This window comes from Puntigrus tetrazona, chromosome 2, assembly GCF_018831695.1.
Source record: "Puntigrus tetrazona isolate hp1 chromosome 2, ASM1883169v1, whole genome shotgun sequence".
NCBI classification, from domain to species: Eukaryota; Metazoa; Chordata; class Actinopteri; order Cypriniformes; family Cyprinidae; genus Puntigrus; species Puntigrus tetrazona.
Genome location: NC_056700.1, coordinates 13,479,715 through 13,495,227, shown reverse-complemented (window position 1 = coordinate 13,495,227; position 15,513 = coordinate 13,479,715).

The window sequence follows — 15,513 nt, the reverse complement described above, 5'->3', positions numbered from 1 at the left end:
CTAGTTCAACCCTTTAGTCTCATCTCAGAAGCCCAGATACATCAGCTTAAAGGGACAGCGCACATTAGATTCCCACAGCATAATGACATACACACAAACATTACTTTAATTAGATAAAAGACACTCCCTCCAAGCACATAAGAAGTCGTTCATTTAGAGCAGTAATGACCCAAAGCCTGTGTTATGCTTAAATCCCAAGTCTGCCGAGCTTTTCCTCTGACCCCACAAGACCTTCTCCTCACCTCTGGACGCCTCAGTGAGTCACACAAGCCCAGTGTGCAAGTGTGTGGGCCTGGAGCAAAGCGAATCTGCTGTTCTATCTCAAGCAATTACACTCAGTCATAATGACAATGATGAATACGAAAACAGCAGGAAGCTTCAGAGTTTTCTTTAGACACACGCGAGACGGGCTAACTTCCGTTTAATGATTCACGCACCCCGTAGCTTCATTGTGATGTAGCTATTTTTAATATAACGGCACCGATGCAACAGTGCCAGGCCACATTCATTGCACTTGCCCACCAGAGTCGGCGCTAATGGGAAGTTTTCAATTGAAAATGCTACAGAAGTTTTAGGTTTGAGCTGAAAATTTAACGCCACATCAGAGCTGTAATCTTTGTGGTCACAACAAAAGGCAGCTAATCCACATTGTATGATGTAATATCAGCTTTTGTGTTTTTTGGAGCATTATAACTATTCTACTATTCTAAGGTTTTACAATTACATCTTCAAACAATGCACGCATTAAAGAATCATCTCTCCTATAAAGTTTTTTGTTTAATACTTGTTTAAATATTGTTTAAAAATGGGCTTGAAAACTCGAAATCCTTACACTTTTTAGTTTAGTCAACTAAAATATTGCAGTTGTTACTTAAACTAACATTAAGTAACTTAAAATTTCAAGTTGACCAAATAAAAAAAAATTGTCAGCTGGCTAATAAAGAATTTCAAGTCGATTAAATGTTTTACAGTGTATGTTACGTCCCTTGTTTATTCAATGTTTTTTTGAATTTTTGTCTAGGAATATTGGCCGCAACTAAAATTATTTGCTTGTTTAAAGATGGTAAAAGAACACAACAAGCCACTTATTAGTCGTGATTTTTACTTTTCTTTTAAGTGAAATAGAGCATTTAAATAATGAAAACATACAATATTTACATTTCAGGTGATAGATCAGCAAACACTCTGTGGAGAGGAGAGAGCAAAAGAGATCTTCAGCGTACAAGACGGCGTCGCTATACTTGCTATCAAAACAAAAAATACATAATAAGCACCATCTCCGTAAGCCTAGTGCGCTTATCCAATGAAACTCTATGTGATGGAAATGTAGGTCGCGACCTGTTTACCTGACTCTCGACCCCTCCGGCCAGCACACGTTCAAGAGGATAGCGAAGTTTCACAGGTATCGCACGTGTATCGAACACACAGAAATCACAGGAGCCGCGTCACATATAACAAACAAAGATGTGAGAGCGCTGCAAAACAACAAAGCAACATCAATCAGTCTGTCAGACTGGTCTCTCAAGAGAAGGCCGTCCTCTACCCAGCCCACCTTAAAGTGAACCAAAAATACTTTAGAAAAATTTGAATTTAGACACACGATTAATAGAGGCATCAGTAATAATCAAAAGATGAACATTTATTAGTAAGCGGTTTAATCATTATTTATTATTTAATTATTAAGTCTAATATGTTCGCTTGTTTCATTAATAATTAATAAATATTATTTTCCAACCTATTTTCCGTTCATGTTAAGCAAGAAATATAAGCATTTTAAACAATAGTTTAAATGTTAAATATAACTACTCAGTTTGGGATAAACAATTAATCCAACTGCTGGGTCAAATCTTTAAGGAACAAACTGATAAAACTAACTAACTAAATAAATATATAGCCTAAAAACATCAATTGACTGACTAAAATAAATAATCAAAATGAATATAAAAAGTCAAAAGTTGTTTTGTTTTTAATGTAGGTATGAGATAAAACCGCTTGATCTAGTCCATCTGTAAGAACAGGTGGTATAGAATACAATGAGAATAGATCTAATATAAAAAGAATTTGCTTACAATTTAACTTTTTCTGTATATCTGTCCAAACCTTACAAGTAATAATAATGGATTGGCAGTAGCTTTCTACTCAGTAACTCGGGGGAAGAAATGGTGCAGCAGCAAGAAGGACACCTTCAATTTGTGATTCTTTTAAGCGTTGCCATACAGGAGAGTCAGCATATTCTGCTTGCCAAATCCATCCAGCTCTTATCTGGACTGCACAGTAAAATAAACAGAAATTGGGGAACTGCAGCTTTTACAGAATGGCCTGTGCTGAGGTTTTCAGCTTAACCTGTGCCATGTTCTCTTTCCAAACAAATCTGGAGGTAAGTACATGTACGCCTGAACGCGAAGAATAAACTTGTTCAATGTCTGCGGCTAATCGAAAAATCTTAATACAGTTCATATGACAAAACAATAATATAAAAAAAAGAATATCATCTTTTAAGATTAATTATGAATGAAAAGTATTCACACTGAATTCTGTCCTGTAGGCATATAATCTTGAAATTGTATAATCTCCAAATCATGTTTGAGATTTGAGACTTGAATTTATATATATATATATATATATATATATATATATATATATATATATATATATATATATATATATATATATATATATATATATATTATTTATTTTTTTTTTATTTTTATTTATTTATTTTTTCAAGTGAGCAGTTTCCCCATTTTATCCTCATTCTCATACTAGTATTGTTTGATTCTTTTGGCTCTCTGCTAGTAAGAATGTCATACTCCCTCACTGCTTCAACGTGCTTAATCTTTTAAGCACAGAATCATCTTTAGATAAGGTCTATTCCTACTCCTTCGAGAATATAGTAGACTTTTTTTCTTCTTCTTTTTGCCAGAAGAGCAGACAATAATTAGGCCTCTTAAGTAAGCCTTCAGTGAATCCCAAAATTACCCCCGGGATGCAGAGTCTTCATTCACACTTACAAAAGTCTCAATATTTGTATTTGAGTATATCATGAACTAAAAGTAAATGAGTCCTAAATATCCAACATTTAAAGCTGGGTGTGGATGCAATTTTAAGATTGCTTCCTGTCATCTGTGTGAGAAAAGGGAGAAAAAGGAGTAAATGAAACTCTTAATTTCTACAAAATTATCATCTACTTTATCTGTTTATACTTCTAATTTATCTACACTTCTAATTGTCCAAGAACCCTGAAAAAATAAAAGTTCCTAAATAATTAATAAGCATCACAACTGTTTTCAACATTAATAATAATAAGTGATGTTGCTTATGTAGCAAACCACCATACTATAATGATTTCTGAAGGACCATGTAAGACAGCCTTCAACGTTGTCATCGAATTAATAAATTACATTTTATTAATTACATTACAATGATAAATGTATTCATATTTCTCAATATTACTTTTTAACTGCATTTTTAATAAAATAAATGCAATTGTAAAATTGTAAAATGTCTTTTTTAAATTATTAGTGCTGGGCAATGATTAATCATGATAAATAAACATTTTTGAGTACATATATGTGTGTGTACTGTGCTTATTTATTATGTACATGCACACACATGTCTGTATATATTCAAGAAAATAAATATTTTATAATATAAATATAAATATATGCACATGTAAATGCATGCTAATATTTTCAAATTCTAAATTATATACTGCATGTGTGTAATACTTAATATATGTGTGTGAACTGTGTGCATTTATTATTTTATTTTGCCCAGATCTAGAAATGATATACTTACTGGAAAATTGCCCAGGCAATTTTTCAAATATGACTAGTCAACCATCATGACTCCTAATGCATAATCTGACTAGACAGAAGGACAAAACAGCAAAAAACTAATTAGATCTAATGTATCTTAATTGTTCTTCCACAAAGAGTGATATGAAAAAATAAAAAACACATGGAGATTTTTGTTTAAAAACAATTCTCACATATCAGCTCTAAACACTTATGCATATCAAATACAAACATCTGAGACAAAGTCTCCTCGAGCTTCAGTTTTGAAGAGAAACCTCTATTACTGTGTCCTGATTCAACGAGGTGCTCAACACAATAACAACTTGAATTCAAACCCTACAAAATATTGATAATTAAAAAAGAAAAAAAGTTTACCATAGCACATTTTGCAAAGAATAAAGCAAATGTAAACAGTGGAGGAGACTAAACATTTATTAAGCACTTGTTAAACAACTATACCAATGCAATCTCATGGCAAATTTTTAACTAATTGGTGGCTACTTTAAATAATCAGGGTTAGCGATGGGTCTTCATGCTAACTTTTTATGTTATCTTACAGATCAATCAGATTGATGCATGTAAACAAACCCATTGACAAATGTCCAACAAAGAGCGAAAGCAAAAAATGTCTTTGGCCACCAGGACCCAATCCACTCAGTCGCTCTCCAAGCACACTAATTCCCAGCGCTGGGGGAAAGAGTCGCATTCAGTCTGACCTTTCAGCTCACAGCCCACAAATGTCATCCAGCCTTTGATATTCCACTGCACAGTCATGTGACTTCTGCTAAAATCCTTACATGGGGTCCGCATCTAAATGCTAGCATATGCCTCGCAGAAGAAAACAAGTCAGTCAAAATGTGTACAAAAAGTGCAAAATCAGTATTACGATGACATTTAATATGTCGTACGAACTCAATAAAAAGCTCGAAAGATACCTGCTTTGAGATTTACAGTTGATCGTTATTAAAATGTGATAGCTTCTGCACATGCGGTTACGAGAGAGAGAGAGAGAGATAAGTCAGAAATCTCAACTGATTGATTGAAAATGATTGTTTCAAGCTCCTTGGGAGAGAATGATGATCCTGAATAGACTGTATTTAATCCCAGTGTGACCTAGATTATGAATAAAAATGCAGGAACATGATATGCGTGCTTGGACCAATCTAATATATCCAAATCTTTGTTCTGTAAGATATTCTTACAACAACAGCAACGCAGAGCAGATTGTAATCTAACAACGGCTGTGGCATTTAACCGTTTTACATTTTAACAGGGATGAAGTCTGTTTAATCTTTGTCTAAACGAGCCACAACATTAAACGGCCCCATACTCAACATTTACAGTAACAGCATGACCATTCAGTCCACCGACTACAAAAGGTAAAAAATTCAAGTTTACATAAAGCATAGCACAATAGCCTGCCGTCCTGGCAATACAATTACCCAGCATCCTTCAGTGGGCCTGGATGTGCTGTGATTAGAGGCTTGAGGGATCTCCTGCTTGATCTGCCTCTCATTCCTCTAGTCTGCTAGTCTCGAATCCTGCCGTTATGAGCTACACAGGAACAGTGGGAACCAGGGACGACGCTGATTAGTTCGGGGAAATCCTGAAGGGTTCATGGGAACACTTCTGGCTGTGAATAAATTGTGTTTGGGACTAACGCTGATCAAGCTGGCAGATGTTTCAGGAAAACACAATCTTTGATCCTGAAAAGCAGAGAAGTACATTGGAGTCCAAAAGTTGAAACGCTGAGATTTAAAATTCAGTGCAATAAAGGCTATTAATTTTGGTGACAAAAAAGAAATCAATAAGTTTTCATTGTTTTGTTTTTAATGCATTCATTCAAAATTGTGTATCATTTTTTTTCCCAATAACTAATTTATTAGTATAAGTTGTATTGTTGTACTTTTTACATTTACATGATAATTTAATTCATAATTGAGGTAAATTTGAATAAATTGAGTACATTTTCTGTTATGCTCACCAAATCTGCATTTATTTATTAATCAATACAGCAAAAATAGCAATATTGTGTAATATTATTACAATTTAAAATAACCGTTTTCAATTTTAATATTTAAAAAAAAAAGTGATTTATTCCTCAGATAAAGATGCTGAATCTAGCCTTCAGTGTCACGCGGTCATTCAGAAATCATTCTAATATATATGTGTAATATAGGCGTTACAATATGCTGATGTTATTCTCAAGAAACCTTTCTTTCTAGTATTGATATTGAAAACCATTTTCCTGCTTGATATTTTTGTAAAAAAAAAAAAAAAAAATCAGGTGTCTTATGAACAGAAAGTACAAATGAATTTATTAGCATTTTATACGAAATAGAAATCCTGTGTAGGAACATATATGTTTGTCACTTTGATAAATTAAAAGTGCTACATAAATAATAAGTGACAGATCACCCCAAAATTACAATTTTGTCATCATTTACTCATCCTCATGTTCTTCTAAACCTTCTTCAACTGAACACAAAAGAAGGTATTACGTATTTGCTTGGTGGAATCGGTTGCAAGTGATAAAAGTCCTATACAACGAACACGTCTCCTCTGCCAAAAAGGAAGACCCATTCAAACAAAAGTTTAGTTAAAATTGTGTCTAGGTAAGTGATGACCTGAATCTTCCGGCGAGAGATCAGCTCTCCCATAATGTCTGGGCTTTGCTGCCTCCACAGAACCGACTGATGGCATTTTAACACTTCATATCTCACCCTGCAGAGGGAACAAAATATAAGGGATAAAGCGCAGCAAGACACAGTCAGGGTCAATCTTGTTTGAATGCAATAAACAACTCCATGTCCGTAGTTTTTCAGCATATGCGGAGCATAGCATCCTCTACTCCTCCTCAGCCCTCTCTCGCTTTCCCTTCTTTTCCCCCGCTCTCTTCCTTCTAGCTATTGTGACAGCATCTTGTTCTTCCCCAATGTGAGGGCTCCCCCACCCCACCATGCTTCTGTCTGCAGTGGCCCAGTTAGTGCTAGATTATTCCGCTTACATCATCGCATTTCTCTGCATCTCCCACTGTCTTTTGTGCCACCCCAACCACTCTTGATCTGCGTGGGCACATTTAAGCCTCCTGGATCTGTCCAAGTGGCCTGCTGCGACCCACTGCGCTGCCGCCTTCTTCAATCAATCATATTTTTACCCAAGAAGATGAGGGAAGGGTCCAGACGCTGTCATTCTAGTCACGTCTAAAACTGTCACTAACTCACTGAGACAAGTCTCGCGAAATCTCTTGGAATCATATCACCATTTTAAAAGAGTCATAGCGTATTTGATCAGATCATTATGATTTTTTTATTATTTAACTGTAATTTTACAAAGCTACGAAAATACTTCTTGCACGTAAAGAAAAATAACTACTTCTTTCCTAGGATGTAATCAATGTGAATACATTCAGCATGCACATGCTGTCTACTGAATGTAAACTAAGTTGATATTCAATTTCACTGCTATTGACTCGTGAAATTACGGTTGAACCCCTGATATCGCATGGACAGTTGTCTCTGCTATGTTTCGTTGCGTTGATCATGGTATTATGCTTCTACGGAGGGTCAGAGAGCTCATAAAAGAGCTCATTGTGGAACTTCATAAATTACGGTTGAACCACTAATGTCATATGGACTATTTTAACAATGTGCTTACTATACCTCTGGGCCCTAAACATGGTAGTTTCCATGCAGTCTATGGAGTGTTCAGATGAATGAATGAAGGTCTTATGAGTTTGGAACGAGAAGAGGGTTATACACCTAATATAAAGCCAAAAAGCACCAAACAGTCATAATGTAGTAAGACATTGTTAAAATAATCCATGTGACATCAGTTGTTCAACCTTCAGACATCAATGCGTGTTCATGACAGCATCACTATCACAACGGTATTGTGCCTCTTTATGAATGACTCACAAGGGATGATTTTGTTAACAAACACCGCAACTAAATGTTAAAATTGCCTTTGTAATTTGAAAAAGCTTAAATAAAATGCAATATAACTATTATATGAAAAAAAAACTTAAATGAAAAGTATAACAAACTAAAATAGTGTTTCAACTGAAAAAACTAAGTTAAATAAAAATTTAGCTAAAAATTAAATTGGAAACTGAAAATCCAAATCAAAATATTATTAAAAACTTCAATACTGCATAAATAGCACTGTTTCATAAAAGCTTATGACAAAGGAATTTGGTTCATTGTGTTACACTGGCATAATTAACACAACGCCTCACTTAAAACTGGACACAAGTTTTAAAGAATTTTACAAAATCCTGTTTTCTGTAAGGAGAAAAATTCACATTGTAGGACAGCTTTTGGTCGTCGTGAAGTCTACTGTCTACTTTCACAGAAAGAGCACCCCAATTGATTTCTTCTAAAGAATATCTCGAGTTTCAATAATAGCACTTGTGCATTTACGGTGTGAGCCAAGGACTAGGAGAATCGGGCAGTCAGAACGTGTAGTCAATTACTCTGTTGACATTTAAAATGAAGAAAGGGGTCTTTATCATTTCCATTATTCTCCACCCTCAGGATGCCAGAAACCTCTGCCGAGGGGGCGTATAGCCCTCTGAATGCCCTCGTGAAACAAAAGCTGGGTTTTCTGCACGCCTCATAACACCGAATCTGTGTGATAATTTCATGAGGAATTTCACTGTAGTTCATAAGAAAGCCTGCATCTCCCTCATCGCTCAAATGACAGAATGAGATCTATAATGATAGGGAGGCACAGCTGGTATCCCAAGATTAAGCCAATAGATACACCACCATGGCAACATCTGTTTTTTTTTTTAAATTAATGATCGTAGGAGTGCTATAGAGACACTTTGACATTAGAGCAAAAAGCATGCCTCAATTCTCTAAATATTCCCTTCTAATGTCTAAATTCAGCAATTTAACAATGAAAAATTACATTCATTCATTTTTTTTGGACTCTTATTCTGAATGCAGTCACTCACTGTAGTGATACACTGGAATTGATATAACGCTGAATTTCATATTCATTTTTAGCTGAATTATTCCTTAAAAGTACAACTAAATATGCATATATAAATGCACATCTTCAAAATCACATCAAATGTCGATGCAAATAAATTCAGATATTAACAGTACATTATGTCAAGCAATAAGTAAAACAGATCAGCTGACAAGTCAGTTACGGTGTGGAGACATGTCAGCAATGATGTGTATATTCAAATATTAAAGATGACATCCTTACACACCTCAAATTATGAGGTCTTTAACACTAATATTAATCATTAAGCTTGATGATAATGAATAAGGGCAAGGCCCGTTTTCATTTATGTAGAAGTACATACCCATAACGATAAGCTGTCTTTGGCGATTCATTGAGAGATCTTACAAAAGGGGGGCAATGTAACAAAGATTAAAGCGGTGGCCATTCATTATCACACAAGTCTCATTACCGCTATACAGTAAGGCCGGGGAAGCAGAAATTCATTAACTCAAATCCATATAACAAACATTTGGAGAGGCATACAAGCACAAAAAAGTCCTGTTCCAATTGCAGACCTAAAACCAATATATCCGTTATATCAATCAATATAGACAATCAGTCTTTGCTTATTGAACTGACATTGACCAGCTAAACCACAATTGTCAAATCTAAACATACAAAATGCAATTAACCAACACGCTGACCATGCATTTCAGGGAACCGCGTCTTTAATCTGCATGTAATCTTACGGCTGTCAAGCTGAACAATTAAAATGATGAACTATTAAAAGTCTCGGCTCACAAAAGTCTCGCAAACAGATGTAATATCAATTATCACTAAACATGTTCTTTTGAAAACCACAGTGCAGCAAGAAATTATCGCTTCTGACAGTCTGAAGAAATGGCATCAATGGCTGAACTCAAAGGTGACTCATTTTAGACTCACTGATGCCGTAATTGTCTTGTCAAAGTAAGAGCCCCTCATTGAGCCCCTTTTCCTGCTGTGGCCATCTGGTGAGATGACCCGTCTCTCCACTTCCCCTCTGCTGGAAGTGTCACTTCCTGGTCAAGAAACAGGTTCAGCTGCCAAAGATTCACTACTAGTCTACACGACTCTAGCTGCACTCGGGTATAAAAGCTCAGAAACCTTTCTAAAAACAACTGTATAATCTCTTTCACTGGTATACAAGTACATTTTACAAATGTTTATTATATTACAGGTGTATACAATGTCCAGTTGTATGTACTAAGAGACTACTATTCGGACAGTTAACAAAAACTTTTTTAATTATTTTATTTGTTATGTTTAATAACCAAGGAACAGCTAATCCAAAAACCAAAATCCAATCCAAATTAAGACAGAGGACTTCATTTTAGCCAGAAACAATGATTTGAATTTAAAAACATCTTAATGATGGATTGTTTATGATAAACTTTTATCAGCTGTTTGGACTCATTCTGACGGCACCCATTCACTGCACTGGATCCACTGGAGAACAAGAGTTGTAAAGCTAATTTTTTTTAAATCAAACCTAACAAAGAAACAAACTCTTCTAGGACGGCCTGAGGGTGAGTACATTTCCATTTTTTCAAATTTTCATTTTTGGTAAACTATTAGTTTAACGACCTATGTTAAAAGTCTACACTGTCGAAATTAAAATTATTTTATTACAATTAAATAATTAAATAATAATGTGACATATGCATAATTATTTGCATTATTTTTAGATTACATTTGAAAGTGTTTCAGTGTAATAACAAAGATGACCTAAATAAAATTTGAGGAAAATTAAAGTAAAAAAAAAAAAGGTAAAATACTTTCCATTTGAAGTAACAACACTTGCTCTTGCAAAGATTACCATTTTACAAAATGGTCTGAAGGGGTTTACCTTTAATTGCAGTTAATGAGAAGAACCTCCTCTGTGTTATATCCTCCCAGCACAGTCCTTAGATCCTCTAAATCTAATAGAATGAAAAAATGAAACCTATCAGATATCCAATCATCCATACTCTGCCGGATATAATCTGACAAAACTGAACCCGAAAAAAAAAAATTATTAATCAAATAGGCCTACTCTCATGTTTTAGCAGATGAGAAGTGCGAAGAGCTGATGTATAAACAGTTTTAGAGCTCTAGAGAAAATAACAGCTCAATTGACCCGTCTATGGCTAATTAAGGTAAGCATGTGTATGTGCTGAGTGTAAAGGAGACTTGTGACTCATTAAAGCAGTCAACCTTTCTGCAGTGATTATGGGAAAAAGTGCTGTGGTACTCTCAACTTTTTCCCCTGACTGCCTTTTAAAACGTGCATAAACGAGGGCGTAGGTGTGCTAGAAAATGTTAATTCAACCTTATTACACACCTGAAATAGTCTGGCACCTCAGTTTTGGACTTCTAAAAGAGAGCCAAATCATCTGTTGTACACATTGTAGAAATGAAGAAAACCAATAAAATTAACACAGCTCTTCATGTTGGAAAAAAGCAAAGCAAAGCAAAGCAAAGACCGACGGTGGAAGGAAGACACGTGGAAGAAATGTGAAATAAACTCAGCAGGGTATTTTGTAACGCTCTATAATTTATTTTCTCCAGCCTCTGGTTCTCCCTTCCCTCAGGCCACCTGCATGCTCCATCTCTCAGCAGACCATCGTTGCAAACAACACAGTCCTTCAGTTCCACTGAGGCTGATAGTAATCCTGCACATTTACACACAGCTTTAGATGTCGCCAATCTGATAGTGAATGGTATTACTGCCACTGTCATTGTGTCTACATGGCCTCATCACAGCCTCAAGGATGTACCATTCTGTCTTGGATCAAACCGATTCACAAATTCAATTCTCGAAAGGTTTTGACCTTCTGCTTAAATTTGACTCTAATCATAAACGCAAGAAAAAGAAAAAGAAACACAATATGCTGTGGTTAAGCTTCATCCTGTGTTATATTTAGCAGCATGAGTGGCCAAACACTCAAGAGTGATTCTTTTAACAAAAGATTCCTTGAACAGCCTCTGAAAATAAAAATAAAGAAAGTAAATGTCAAGACTTTTTGGACTAAATGGAATAAAATAACATCTGGGATGCAACAAAAGAAAGAATAAATTATACTGTACTGTAAAGTCAAATATATGATTTCTTTTAAAAAAATAGGTCTAAAATCTGTCTTTAATAGCTCAGCCACATGTTGTTCTGAACTCGTACCCCTACTGAAGCTATGATCGATTGAATTCTGAAGCTATGATTGATTTTATATTGGGCATAAGTCATTTGTACCACTTTTATGATACCTTATTACATCTCACAGCTAAAGAAAAATACAAAAAAACTGACTTATTAACGTTTTTGCATTCAGTGCCTACTTTTTAAAACTCTGTTTCAGCTTCTTGGTCCAGGAGAATAGAAGGCTTAAAAAAAATAGCTTCAACAGGAAAAATGTATGACCTAAAGCAATGGCTGCACGAGGCATCCAAATTAGATTCATTATCAACACATAAAAGGATGATTGGTTTTAATAAAATAACTTGAGCGACCATTACCCAAAGCGGTGTTGAGCAATGAGAAAGAGACAGGAACAGACCAGGAATTGGTAAGTTACATAGCTTTTGTTCATCATGTTGGGAGTTATTATAGATTTTCAGATTGCTCCCGTATTGTTCCCAGTCCAGAAATCTCGAGACAATTTATTAGTAAGAACATCTTTGGTGACATGATGGATTTCTCCAACCATTTAATTTGTTTAAATGTCATATGAATGTAGATCAAAATATAGAAGAAAAGATGTGTTGCGACTTCCAGTTCGAACCGTTGTTTCATGTGAGCTACCGACCAAACGCATTGAGTTGGAAAACCCGAGCATATGAAGCTGACATGTGACACTAACGTTCAAATGTCACAACACGTTACAATTGGTTCGAATTCACAACACAATATTGCTCAAGTAATTATGCAAAAATTATGGCTTTATTAATCGAAACTGTGGACTTGCAAATCTTGCACTTTGGGTGTAAAGGAATAACACAGTTTTACTGCCTCTAGTGTTCATTTCAACTGGAAACCTCAGTGATTCGTACGTATAAGTACGTTTTTGGAGTTTTGCAGAAATGTAGAAAGAGGAATATATTTCCAATGAGTCTAGGTTGAATATATGCCCATATAATAATACAATAGTAATAATAATACTTTACAATAATAATTTATTGCAAAAAACTGTTAAAAGTAGTCTGATCTTCAAAACAATTTCAAAACAAACACCAAACAAACAATGCAATCTTGCATAATTCACCCGAAGTATGTACAATACATTTTTTCTGTAATTTATTTTTAATTTGAGCTAATTTTAACGCTTTATTTATGGGTTACTGCAAGTAAAAATGATCAGCTTAACCAATATTGTAAATACAGGGCAAGACTTCTTGTGGTCCAACCAAGAAAAAGGAAACCTGTTTGAAACTTGGTGATGCAAAAACGACAAGATTTAACATTTAACGGCCCGATTCTGCACTTCATACCTTTCTTCGTGACTTATTACATACATTATTCATGACTTACCATGCTACCCTAAAATAGCTCATTGATTTTAAGACCACAGAGTATTTCCATCTTGTGTCATAGTCCTCCTTGGGAGAGCTCATTAAAGCAGCTAGTCTAGTTCTGTGCTAGCACCTTCATTAGCAATTGAGACCAAAATAATGAGTCTGTGTCTGTAAAGAAATAATTAAAAAGCCAAAGAACTGATTAGCAATGAATACATATAGCCTATTCAGGAAACGTGTCAGTGAAACATTGTATTATAGGCCGTTTCCTGGCAACACACCGCTGTGCCACTCAACAATGAGTTCTGTGGTTGTAACACGTTTAGCTTTGATCGTTTCATTCAACACGCAAGTTTCCGCTGCAACCAGGCAGGCCCGGCATTTAATGATTTAACCATATTTCGTAGGAATTACGTACAGGTGAATGTCTCATAGCTCTACGATTGGTTTATTGCTACGCTACTATTAGCAAACTTAGCAGCTGCATGTCGGGTACAAAAAAAAACATGCATCTTTTGCATAATCTTTCCCTGAGGCAAACCTGCAGGATATCACTTACTAAGTGCTTCAAAGATCTATGAGCATTGGAAACAGTAACGCTACATTCTTGCAGACATTCTTACAGGCTGCCAGGTGTCTACATTTATTTTTCTGTGAACAGATGGTATAAAACTAATAAAAAAAAAAGGATATGGCTAGACTGTTTTTAACCGAATATATTTACATATGCTCCCATTGAAATTGCATATAGCTCTATAAAGTATACACGGGGCCTACATGATCCAGTGTTTTGCAGATAACATGGGCGTTTGAGAGCGTTATTCTCTTCGACATTAAAAGTAAAGCACGATGTTTCCAGATGAACCATGTCATTTGATGTGCGCCGCTGACAGGAATATCTCCACAGGGGGTGATGCTAATTTCTAGCAGTGCAGCTTGATCTGCAAAGTAACAAATCCATTAAACAGGAGGAGTTCATTCCAGTCCACAGAGTAGACAATGCTCTGGATTGTCTTCAGAAACGCCACAATAATGGGCTTTGACTATATGCTCGAGGCCAATTTGCCTTTGCCCTCGTGTCTTTCCCTATCCTGATGCCGGCAGACCGAATGTCAGTCTTGCATGCGGTGACGGAGGTATCCTGGAACAGGCCGGTTGCAGGAAAGGCTGCTCAGACGTGTCAGACCTGTCAAAATTAACTGTGAAGGACGACTGCTTATCTGATAATATTTTGTTTAAATAATAGCCTGGGTTTAATACAAGTTAAATTCAATGAGCAATATTTTATGTAATGCCCAAAATTGAACGGAATATTGCGTATCTTGTCAGAGATCTACGGCAAGTACCGGCGTTACTGACGAGGTGTGCATGAATATATCGCCCAGCCTTTTTTTCTCACTTATAAATACATCTTTAGAAGTTTTTTTCCTTTTAAAACACATTAAACTGCACAAATACATGTTTTTTTTGTTTATCCTATATATATATTATAGGGTTGTGCTGATAGAAGATACTCTGGAAAAAAAAAAAAGATTAATTGAATTCACATTTTTTTAAAGTAAGTGTTCACAATACATTTTTTGACTTACTTTGAACTAAATCTGTTTATTTAAATGCAGCTAAAATGAATCGTCTATAATCGCTTATCTTAAAAAAAATTAAGTATCTTTTTTGTGTAGTAATTATTATTAGTTAATATTATTATACTAATTTCTCTAAATTATGTAACTTAGGGCTTATTTGGTCTTATTCATTTTTACATTGTTGCGCATTATAACCAAACGCTTAGCAAACGCTATCATCTGTTTATTGTAAGTGCACGCTCTTCTGCCACTTTAAATGATCAAGCTCGTTAAAGCATTATAGATGGATTTTGATTGGGTGCCAATGTTTGTATCATTCACCAGCTGGAAAAAAAAAAAAATTCCAATGATATTGTTTCTCTGTGCTTTTATCATTATAGCTGTGGTGTGGCTGTTCTTTAATACTGATAAAGATAAAAAAATTATTGTTTTCTTTATAGTTCTTGTCCTTGGTGTCGTTGCTTTTTGAATAACTGAGGAAATGTAAGCATTTTAATTAGTAAAATACAAATTCTAATATATTTTTTATTTACATGACATCCACTATTTAACAAAAATAAATTCCACTAACATTAAGCTGCTTTTAGTCTTCCCCTAGAGTTGGTTCCGTCTCCATCCGTGAAACTAAGTTAGTAATTAATCAAATA